Source organism: Mirounga leonina, unplaced genomic scaffold, assembly GCF_011800145.1.
Source record: "Mirounga leonina isolate KUSES-001 unplaced genomic scaffold, KU_Mleo_1.0 Mir_129, whole genome shotgun sequence".
Lineage (NCBI taxonomy): Eukaryota > Metazoa > Chordata > Mammalia > Carnivora > Phocidae > Mirounga > Mirounga leonina.
Window position 1 is genome coordinate 12206947 of NW_023270323.1, and position 12387 is coordinate 12219333.

A 12387-nucleotide genomic window follows, 5' to 3' on the forward strand; every position below is an offset into this window, starting at 1 on the left:
ACCATTTTCAGGGGTGGAGATAGAGGACCCGCGGACACCATCTTCCCTGCTGGACTCAAGCTACACTGCAGAGAAGGACCGCAGAACACATCTTTGTATTAAACACACTCAAAAGCAAGCAGGTTGGAGAGAGAAGCTAAAGTAAAGTGGAAATTTTTCCTTAGAAACACTATTATTGTTTTTGTTAGTTTGTGAAGATATTACTGTTTGCCTAGAGCTCTATAACTTACATAATCTTTAAAAATTACTCTCTAAAATTTTAAGATAACCAAAATAATATTTGGCCTATAAAACTGTCTTAGACTCAGCCACATTTACCTGTCCTTCTGATATCCTGATGTTTTCCCCAATAATAGTAAAAAATCAAATATATTAATAAAATAATATTACTAGAATAATATTATTAATAATATTAATTTTTAAAAGTGGCATCTGCTTGTAACAAATGAATTATAAATTCCACAATACCTTCAGCAAACTAAACAAAGGGTAGAGGAAAAAGGATGATGCCTTCATGTCTTCCAACTCTGCTTTTTAAATTATTACTGACTATAGGCACCTATAGAAATTCATAATTCTAAAGTGCTAGAGGGGAGGGGGGTGGGAGGATGGGTTAGCCTGGTGGTGGGTATTGAGGAGGGCACATTCTGCATGGAGCACTGGGTGTTGTGCACAAACAATGAATCATGGAACACTTCATCTAAAACTAATGATGTAATGTATGGGGATTAACATAAGAATAAAAAAAAATCATAAAGTGCTGTTTGCTAACAGCAATTTCATAATTTATTAATGGTATCGCTTAATGAAGTTTTTATGTTTTTGCATAACCCAACAGTAAACTAAATAACAAATGCTCCAATAATAAAACATGAAGAAAAATATAATGGTTTAGTATTATTTTTTGTTAATGCCCTTTTAATTTAAGGATTAGAAGTTATATTCATTCAATAGACATTTATTGCATGACTAAATTGAACAAAAAGAATCTTAGTCTTTGACCACATCACCTCTTAAATTGTCCAATTTAGTACATTAAGTAAAGGGCAACATAGAAGAACATACTCGTGCCAATTAGAGCATCTTTCCTGAGAGGCTGAAATTGAAAATGAACTCAATTCTGATTTTTATGAGAAGAAAGCAATTATCTCTTTCTCTGTTCAACAACTAAGGCAATATTTATAGCTTCTCTTCCTTGTCCACAACCTACAGCATTGGGCTTGACAGCTCCTTGAAATACATACATTTGCTCACCGAATTCTAATTCATGAGGGGCTATGTTCTGAGGCTTCTGGAGCAGTCTCACAAGGCTGTCAAGAAAGACCCTTATAAAGCATCACCAGTGAACACCTACAGGCGTCTTCTCTTTCTAGTTGTAAAAAGCACTTTTTTTTAAAAAAATATTTTATTTATTTATTTGACAGAGACAGAGATAGCGAGAGCAGGAACACAAGCAGTGGGAGTGGGAGAGGGAGAAGCAGGCTTCCCATGGAGCAGGGAGCCCGATGTGGGACTCGATCCCAGGACCCTGGGATCATGACCTGAGCCGAAGGCAGACGCTTAACGACTGAGCCACCCAGGCACCCAGTAAAAAGCACTTTCTAAATGGAAGTCTTCATAAGTGTATATTCATCAAAGCACTGAGTTTTCAGGAATTTTAAGTTTAGGTCTTGTGATAATATAGTTCTCCTTGTCAAATACATATCCTTTCATACGTCAGATTTCCTAATTAGGTAAGCCTGTGAAAATTACATTTTGATTAAACTGAAAGACTCAATCAAGTATAAAAAAAAAAGCTTTATTGTATTGACTTAAAATAGCATATTCAATTTTAAAGAGTTATGTTTCAATTGGAATAACATTTTATTTAAAATAACCCATGCCATTTAACTAAAAGAATGAGGGAACAAAAATAAGCAAAATCTCTAGCTTTTAGACGATGCTTCTAAACTTATGTGGACCCTAAATTCAATGTTGCAGACAAAGGCAGTCCCTGAACTCATGGTTTCAAACATGGTTTGTCATTTACACCACAAGATACTTTAACACCCAGTAACAATTTCTAGAGTGACTAGATGAAACTTGTATTTAAAAAATGACATGAGCAAAGTAGGCCTCTAAGACAAAAGTCCTCACACATAATTCTAAATAAAGCTGTATGGTCAAGTCATTAGCAATGGACTACTTAAAGTTGGAATTTAGAATTGCCCCGGACTCAGTTTATCGCTTCATGTATTTGTCTAATATATCCAGTTTTAATTTTTTTCACAGGTAAAGTGGGATTAATTATCAAGATCACTAAGAAACCAGTGATTCCTTTTGCTCTGCAGTGCACAACATAAAAAATACTGAAAGGTAAGAAAACATATTCTGCTACAAAATTCAGGGCTTCATAGTATTTTCAACTTAAAAGAAATTGCGAGTAAGTGAGGATAGAATTAAAGAAATCAAGATATTATTGAGACAATTGAAAAATATATCTTTTTTCTTTAAAGCATAATCTCCACACAGAAGAACTGCATGGACTAGAAGATGAGTATTTTTTCCTCTTCCCTAACTCTTTCCTACAAACATTAGGATGCTGTGTCCCACCCTGCATGCATGTGAATAGCGTATGTGTAAATGGAACTAAAATAAAATACTTAGTACTTGATTAATATTAAGTCTGCCCCTTGAGATGTAGTTAGTCACTGATTCCTTGACACATACCTCCAGGAACTTTATAAAAAGGAGAACAAACAACACTCTCTGTATCTGATGTAGTAATGCCTTCATTATCCCAGAGTCCCTTCCACGGCAAATTCTCCTACAGAACACAACTAAGAACTTGGATGCAAACCAAAAGTCCCCTGAGCACCTAAAATAGATGTCACTGGGTCTATGCACTTTGGCACGTGCACTTTCCTCATAAGAGAATCTCTTGGACCCTCAGATAAAGTTACTGCTTTTCATTCCTTCCATAATTTTTTTATAAACTTTTTTTTTCTAGTTTTCTTGTGCACAGCACAAAAGAAATAATAATTATAAAGACGTGGTTGAGGTTGAAGGGAGTTGTTAGAAGAATGCAAACTGTCCGCACCCATAAGAAGTCACACTTCCATATGGATGCTGAACACAGGAGGAAAAAAAGTCCTATAAATATAATACAATTTAAAAAAGCATAGTGATTATGTGACCTTTTGATATAAGATGTAACAGCCTTACATACCACAAAATAGGCCCCTAATGTATCATTACATTATAGAATAATATCTATATCTACAATGTATCTACAATAATATTTACAATGTATATCCATGATGAGAAGTCTGGGTAATTAAGAGAAAGTTAAATTGAATTTAGTTCCCTTCAGAGAGATCTCAAAATATATACTGGATTTCAGAAAGTTAACAATCCAAAAATGGCTACATTCTTTCTAAGACTTCTGGGGTTTTCCGTGGTAAACTTGTAAGTTCACTTTTTGGAAAGTCCACAAATGTGGAGCTCCTTAATTGTCTCATTCCTTGTTTATTGACCAGCAGCAGTAATTATCTATTAACTAGTCAGGCCTCCCGGGAAAGAGTGACATTTTAGATGATAGTGTCCACCTCACTACCCTTTTGGGCTATTTCTCTTCTGCTCTGAGAGCTTCCATAGCTCAGTGATTTGAGATCTTGGAAATGTTGTCCATTTAAGATGGATGAGCTTAACGAAGATAAACTTCACAGGAAAATTAAAAACAAAAAAAGGCTTGCCAGAATTTTTTTTAAATAAGTGGAAATGAAGGGAAGGAGTGGTTAAAATGAACAATTAACCATAGAAGTAGATTAAAGGTAAAATCCTGATTCAAAATTGTGTGTTTTCCAGGTCAGATCCACCAAGCTGTGATGAGGTCAGTGAGCCTTTCCCGAGTCCGTTTAAAGTGCTTGGAGCTGCTAGGTCTTGGTCCTCCTGTCTGATTGGCTCTATCCTGGCTCTATACTTCCAGTCGAAGATGAATTAGCCTATCCCTCCCCCTCAATCAAGAGCATTCTGCACATTCCGTAATATTAAAGCATATCTTTCTTTATGCGACATGAACAACAAAACATAAAACCATCCATGACAAGATACGAAAAAGGACAAAGCTTCAAAATAAAATAACAACAACGACCATCAGGTTCCTGAAAACAAAACAAAACAAAACAAAACCCAATCCTAGTAGCTTTAAATATCAACAGCCACAAAACAATACAGCGAAGAAGCTAAGGTATTTTAAAGAGTGTGTTTTCTCTCAGAATAGAGGCGAGGTGGGGGGAAAGGTCAAATGACCACAGAATATTTGTGCCCTGTGCCCGAAGCAAATAAACCCTGAAGGAGATTTCAATGAGTAAAAAACAGTACCTTATAAGTAACTGGTCTTGTCTACTCACAGCTGTTTCCAGTGCCGACTCTTGTTTAACTGTCTACTGCGTTCAGTTTAAAGTTAATTCTGTTGGCAAAAAAGTACAGAGCTTGTCTGGAAAATGCTGTTTGGACATAAACCATTCCTTTCAAAGCTGTAGTAGCTATATTTAAGTTTTCTTGTAGAGAGGGATATAAACCTTTCCTGTAGCTAAGTTTCTTCCTCCTCCCGCCCCTCAGACTTAGTCAGTGTCCTCCTATCCCATATATTGAAGAAAGAGACAGAGGGGAGGAAAAAAAAAAAAAAAAAGGAACCAGGAAATATACCTTAAATAATGTAGTAGTTGAGCATTTGGAAAAAGACAAAAAAAAAAAGAACCACAGAAAGCATATCAGGATCTTAAATATAATTTAGCCCAACGCCCTCATTTTATAGATGAGGAAACTGATGCCCAGAGAAAATATGATTTGTACAAGGCCATTCACATAGCTAATTAATTCCGCAGCTAAGAATATTTACCAGGTTTCAGAAGTGCCAATTCAATGCTCTTTCTACTACTGTAGGGTACCCAAAGGGAAATAGTTTACCTTTTCCCCATGTATCCTTGTATAATACCCACAGGAGTTGGCAGAGAACAGTAACACAATTACAATATGAGAACCATCTGTTCTCAGAGAAAACATTTTACTCCACTTTGAAATCCTTAATACTGAAAGTTTCTCTATAATGCCCAATTTCTTGTATATTTAGGAAATAATCTTAACCTTTGTTGATTTTCCATAGTATTTTTATGTTTCAGGACGCTGACATCCCTTAGTCCTTTTAGAGGACTATTAGGGATGGTGCTATGACAGGTGTTAATCTTTAATATTTCTTTTTTTAAAGATTTTATTTATTTATTTATTTGAGAGAGAGCGACAAAGAGAGAGCACAAGCCAGGGGATAGGCAGAGGGAGAGGGAGAAACAGACTCCATGCTGAGCAGGAGTCCGATGCAGGGCTCCATCCCAGGACCCTGGGATCATGACCTGAGCCGAAGACAGACACTTAACTGACTGAGCCACACAGGCGCCCCTCATATTTCTACCCAGTATCAATGATATTGAACTAGAAACACATTACTATTATCACAGATCCCTATTTCCAATTTGTCGAGATTTTTTTTATACATACAAATTTATTCTTGTTATTATTGATTACATATTTTTGTTAAATAAAAGCAGCACAATAATTTTTATTTGGTGTCTTTCATGTAAAATTTCCCACTTATATATAAAGAAATTATTTTTCTCTGACTGAAGGAGTGATATTCTTATTGTATTTTTAAAAATTTTCCTTTCTAAAATGCATTCATTCATTCATTCATGCACTTATTTAACAAATATTAATTGAACATTTATAAACCTATCCCATCCTTCCCTGTGGAATATAGTAACAAGCATAGTTAGATAAGTGCATAGTTGTCAAATATAATCAAAGGGCTTACTTAAGAAGTAAGGTCAATTTTCTATAACTATCTTTTTATCCATTCTCACATTATAAGCATGTGCCCAATATTTATTTACATTCTCTCCACTGAGTTGCCCACTCTCAACAACATCCATCCTAGGGTCAGATAAGTCAAAATATGAAATGGCCCACATTGAAATTGCTCTGGGTACTATTAATCTTTCTATTTGATTTGACTCCCTAAACTACTAAAGGCAAATCTACATTACAAGCTACAATTTAAAGACACAATTAGCAAATGCTCAGACCCTTCAAAACCCATTTTCAAATTGCCATACATTCTTTAGTCAGAAATTCAGTTTGGTTTTGACATTGCCCATCTACTTTTAAAATGATATTGTTGGCTAATTGGACATAATTTAAAAAATAAAAAAATAAAATAAAATAAAATAAAATGATATTGTATCTACCCTTGCCCTGATCTTTGGAAGAAAACAGTACAATGTGACTAAATAATTATGAAAGTATATTTTTAAGTGATAATTTATTTTTTGAAACATATTTTCCAAAATGTTGAGTAATTAATAGGTTCTGTATCAATTTTCTAACCATGACAAATAAGCAACTGATTCAAAATACATAAAAATTGAGAAAGAAATCTTGTAAACCATACTTTATACTTTTTGACACAATGGCAGGATCTGAATCCCCTTCCATTCTCAATTAATTTTGTCTAACTGAGCTCTGTGCAAAGGTAAATCCCAAAGACATCAACATCTACATTTATATGTAACATTAATAGGTCAAGTATGATTAGAGTCTGACACTCTGATACATTCGACTTGGGTTTACTAAAAGTATTCCCCATTTTTCTTTTACTTCTTAAACTTTACTTTTAATTTGAACATTTTGCCTTTTGTCTATTAGAAGGAACAGGAAGGAAATCTGAGTAAGCCTTGAAAGAGAGGTAGGCTGTGAGGAGAGACAGAGATTTAGATGGCATGAGTCAGGGTGATTCAGGGTTGTGGACTGGACTCAGGAAGGAAGGTGTAAAGAAAAGTCACATACAAGCAGGTTGTTTGGAACAGAAGTGGGCTGAGCCACAGACAATAGATTATAGGTATTAAATGCAAGAACCAAAGTCTCTCAAAATAGGTTAAGCAAAGAGGGAACTAGCAATTTTGGTGACCAGTGCCAGCAACAGGAAATGGTCCTCCAACGTACTTTGTTAATTCATGACATGGCTTGTTTCTCCCCATTGGAAGGGAAGTATGTGCTGTCAATATGTGAATTGGAACACAATCTAAAATAACACAGTGACATACAACCATTAAAAAAAATTGTCCCTCTATATTTAGGTCCCTTGGACATACTCCAGGTTGCCCTACTCTGGGCATGCTCTGGATCTTAGAATCCTAGCATAGTTTAGTGGGGACTAGTTACTGTGTTATGAAGCATGGATGTGTGGAGTTGAATTTCACTGATGGGAGAGGTACTTACAGCAGAGGTGAAATACAGGGCAGACTATATTAACACAGGCAAGACAGTCAGAGTTCTCTTAACTCTTGATCTCCTCTCAGTTTTCAGGTTTAGAGTAACACTAGAGGAAGGCTTTTACTAAAGAATCCCAGAGAGCAATTTTGTCATAGCAGTGAAGGGAAGTGATTGCATGAACAACTACTGGATTATAATATTCTGTGCTTGGGAGGAGACATCATACATGGACATTTTTAATAGTCCCAGGGAACCATGCACATAAAAATCTCAAGCATCAACTCTCTTCAATTCAAGCTCATGCTTACTTTGTTGCCCGTCTCCTCTCAAAAGCCATTCTCCTCACAACAGCCAGGATAATTATTCCCCTCGTTATACTGGCTGATAGTTTCCCATAATTCCTCTGCCTCACACCTTCCAGTGGTTTCCCATTATCCCATTTCATGGCCTCTACTAGTTTCCCATCATTCCCCTGCTTCATCCCTGCAATGGTTTCCCACTGCTTGCAGTATAAATCCAAATGCCTAACACTGGTTTCTGAGGCCTCACATAATTCCACCAGTTTATCTTTCCGACTTCCTAACCTGCTTTTCCATCTGTCTAGGATGTTTTCCCCACACATCTTTGCAGAACTACCACTTAATCAGAACGCAAGACTCATTTCAAATGTTACCTCCCCAGAAAAAAGATTTTCTGACTACTCTAGCAGATCAACTCCCCCGCCCCTTACATACACACTCTCTCTGCCCCATTTTTCTATTTTAATTGTTCTTCATAGCACTTACCACTATCTGAAATTATCTTGGGTTCTTTTTGTATTTATTCATTCATTTAATTAGTCAGTTTAAGTATGTTTACTGTGTTTCCTCTAGAATGAGTATTATAAATCAGAAATGTGTTGGAAGTTATAAATAAGGTCGGAAACAATATTTAGGCTTTCTAAACGACATTATCTCTAGTATTTAGAACAGCATCTACTGTAGAATACGTATTTGACCAATATTTCTTGAATGAATTAATTGTATTTGTTGCCTAGGTTACTACTCTTCAGTCAACAAACATCCAACAGAAGTCCACAAGCATGAAAGCAAAGACTAATCTACTTCTGCAATTGACTGAACTCTGCAAGTCTCCCTGTGGCTCAAGCAGCTAGGCATCGCAGGGAATAAGGAAAGAGCCCCTGCTGGGCTCTAGGAGGCTGCATCTATACATGGTGCCTTGAAACCCTTGAATTTGGTTAGCACAAAGGCCAGCATATAACCCTTGAGCTGCTAGGAAGTCCTAAGAGCTTCCGGACATCTCCTCCGTTTCCTGAACTCGATAGTCGTGGCCCTTATTGGAAGAGCAGATATCCTAAAGCTAATTCTATCCTTTCCAGGTGGTTTCAGGAAACTGCTCTCAGCTGCCAATTCTTCAGAAGCAGGAGCTAAATCCTTGCATTCACAGCAAATGTTTTCTAAATGAAAAAAGGGACAGACTAAATAATTTTAGAGAAGTAAGCTCACAGATAATTTAATCTTCCATCTCGGTTCTCCTCCACGCTGACTCAGAGCTCTCCAGCAAGCTGTAAATTAGATTTCCTCTCCTATCTCATGTCCTACTGCTTCCTAATTACCTGTTCTCATGAGTCAGCCTCTCTGGGTCCTGTGGTTCAGACACACTGTGGGATAATGTGACTGGCTTAGCAGACCTCGGGTCCCACCATATCAGAAAGGTGGCTGGTGTGATGGCGGGCAGAGAGAGTGTGGATCCTTGTTTGAAAAAAAATGACTTCCCCCAAATACCATGGCAGTTGCCCCCACCCCTGGCCCACCGATACACCAAGGTAGAAGAAATCTCTTGTCTGAACACTACTGCAGTCTGATAGCAAATAACATCATTTAAAATCATTTTTGAAAGAAGTGCCCTTTTCCTTTGGTACTGATTGCATGTTAATCTAAGTACATACATGGCATTTAGTGAGTCAGTGAATCAAATCTACAAATATTTAATGATTGTCTTCTATGGACAAGGGTCCATGCCAGGTAATGAGGTTTGTGTAATTATTCCTTGTTATCTCAGGGGATAGGATTTCTTTATCCAGAATACAAATTTCTCCAGGAAAATACGGTAAAATTTCTTCTTTCCTCCCCTCTTTTCTTCCTTTCTTTCTTTCCTTCAATCTACTGAAAGCCAGATTTATTGAGTCCAAATAATGTGCTGTGTTTGGGTATAAAGAAAAAGATAAAATCTGATGTCAGGAGGCTTACCCTTTGGAAGTGAGAGAAATTTACAGACTATTGGGGAGATCAGCACAACATTACCAGAGAGCACATGAAAGCAGCATGGAATCAAGATGGGAAGTGAGCAAAGAAGGCTTTTTGAGAAGATGAAACCAAGGCACAAGGCACATTCTGAATGCAGGAGAGGGAGAGGATTAACATTCCAGGCAGGAGATAGGGCACAGTTGGGTCACTTCAAGAATTTCTATAGAGCTGGAATGTAGAATGAAAGACATAGACTAATAGATGAAATATGCAGAAGGAAATATAGGCAAAGGGCTTAGGAATTTGTTTTTTATCCTGAAGGCAATAGGGGAGCTACTGAAAAATTTTAAACAGGGGATACTTTGTTTTAAGAATGCTAAGTGGAGAAAGAATTTAGGGACAGGTGGTCTGAAGGACTAGACTACTTAGGAGGTTGTTTCTTTATTCAAATAAGACATTGTGATGGTCTGAAATTAGGCAGTAGGGACAGAGAGACCCCAAAGAGAGACACCAAAAGATATTTACATTTTCTCACAGGTAGGAAGACGTGAGTAAGCCAAAATCACTTCTAAAACCTCTGTAAAATCATTACAGAAAAATGTAACCAGTATTAGAACTGCCTGGAAATGTAGTAAGTTCTCATTGTATAAGTAAGTTCTCCCCATTCACAGATGAGGGAATGGAGGGATCAAACTTGAAAGAGTGATAGCAATGTTTGAACTCATGTCCATCTGACTACAAAACCCATATTCTCTACACTAAATTGCCTGGCCCTTTGAGGAGATCATACATTTTGGACACTTCTTAAACTTAGACTTAAAGAAGTTGTTTGGAATAATAATTTGGCAGTATCTTAAAAGATTCCTTAGGCAAGACTGTTTAGGTTTTCCAGGGATGAGCATGTTCTAATTTGAGATCCAACACACAAACAATTGGATTTGTGTTGTTTCTATGGAACAACACGTTTAGCTACCCTGCAAAGCATAAATCCTTCATCAAATTTCTCTTGATAATTTAATATTTTTAAGCCTGGAAGATTTATTCACACTCTATACTAGGACGGCCAGTTAAACCAAAATGAAAGTGGACTTGGCAGATACTCTAGTTCAATCAAGTCAAATACTGAGTTTTGAGTAGAATGGTGTTTGAAAGATAAATCAGTTTCAATGAATCTTGGAAGGGAGGAGGTACAATTCTTAAGACACTGAAAATAGGAAGGGGCAGACATAGCTAGGCAGGAGAAAATTCTGAAATTTGCCTTAAAGTTGGAGGAGAAAAGTTCCTTCTCTAGCATATTTTACATTCACTATGGGTAGGATAACCATACAATTTAGTATCCAAAACTTGACTTTTGAGAGTAAAAGGAGACACTATTATCAATTACAACAGGGTAGCAGATAAAAACCAGGACTCTTATAGGCAAACATGGATGTACATCACCTTACCTAGAGGTTGACATTCAACCTGACCTTCAGGAGATGGTAGTATCAAGAATGAGGTCATAGGTTTTAGAGTAACTGGCCCCTAAAGTGAGGCAAGACAAGAAAAGTCAAGAATTCTTACACAACTTGGACAAGGTGTTTAATAGATACACAAAGGCCAAATCAACTGAACCATTTGAGGTATATTAATTAATTTAGTTCCATAGTTTATTTTATTAGAAAATGATAGATAAAGATGAAAAATGACCCTTCATTGTAAGATAGTCACAGATAACAGGTATGCAGTGTTTAGTCTCCTATATAATGTATTCATATAAATATTTTCCATAAAATATAAATATGTTGGTATAGATGGGTGCTCCTAGCTATTTTGGTTATTTAAAAATAAGCACAGACTTTATTTTTCAATGTATTAACCATCAGTGAGTCAATACTAATAAACACCAAACTGAATCAAATCTCAGTCCACTCTCCCACCCCACTCCTGAATTCTTTCCAGAGTTGAGGACATCCTTCCTTACATGGCAAGAGTCCTTCCTAGGCTAGACAAAGGGAAGGATGGGCATAGTGTGGGAAGCAAACATGCCCAGGGAGAGAGAGGAGATATCAGCCAAAATTAGTTAGGATTCCAACCTTGGTTCTGTCAGCAACTAGCTGTGTGACCTTGGGCACAACACTTGACTTCACTGAGGCTTGTGTTTCTCCCATATAAAATGAGAGGATTTAGGAAGATTACCTTGGAAGATCTTTCAGATATGAAATTCGACTATTCTCTGAGATAATTATCTCCCATATGTTTTAAATTTCTTAATGTTTATCTGTGATGTCTGTGAAGATATCTGTTGCATCATAAAGAAAGTAAAACAGCCAGTTATTGATGAAACAATTGTAATGGTAACAATAATAATTTTTTAAGACTGCCAAGAATATAAAATAGGCAGTGGGGAGACGTTTCATATTTTTAGTGTATAATAGGAGGACTATTAAAATTTTCTTAGGAGAAAAGTCATCAGATATAAAATGCCGAACCACATGGTGCTTAATAATTTTTAAATATTCAGCTTATTTGGGCTCTCAAAATAACAAAGGAGCAAGCTTTCTGAGTTTATACAAAAAAGGATTTCTTCTGGAAGTGTAAAGTGATTGTCATTTTTCACGAGGAAAGAATGAATCCAAATTTACTATGTAAGACTGTTGGAAATGAATAAAGGAGGCACCTCCCTGGTCTATAATCTTTGGCAAGTCCCTAGATACACAAGCGTGGTTCAGAAAATAATGAAAACAAATTGCCCATCAATCCTCTGCTGTTGGACCTCAAACTTTAATGCAACCAAATATAAGGAAGCCAGACTTCTTTCCTCATATTATTTTGACTATTTTTCAGTGCAGAAAGT

The 12387-nt window shown here is 36.5% G+C and overlaps 1 protein-coding gene across 4 annotated transcripts in view; it reads right to left on the minus strand.

The window, feature by feature from the left end:
* The window catches only part of ARHGAP24 (Rho GTPase activating protein 24), a 508514-nt gene that overhangs the window by 209291 nt on the left and 286836 nt on the right, over positions 1-12387 (minus strand). Inside the window, exon 1 of one of the 4 annotated variants that reach the window (XM_035004599.1) lies at positions 4392-4633. The exons of 2 other annotated variants lie outside the window; for them this stretch is intronic. The gene's annotated coding sequence lies outside the window, so the exon portion shown is untranslated. Of the gene's footprint in view, positions 1-4362; positions 4634-12387 lie in introns of those variants that run through there. One more of the 4 variants, XM_035004598.1, reaches the window with a different exon arrangement.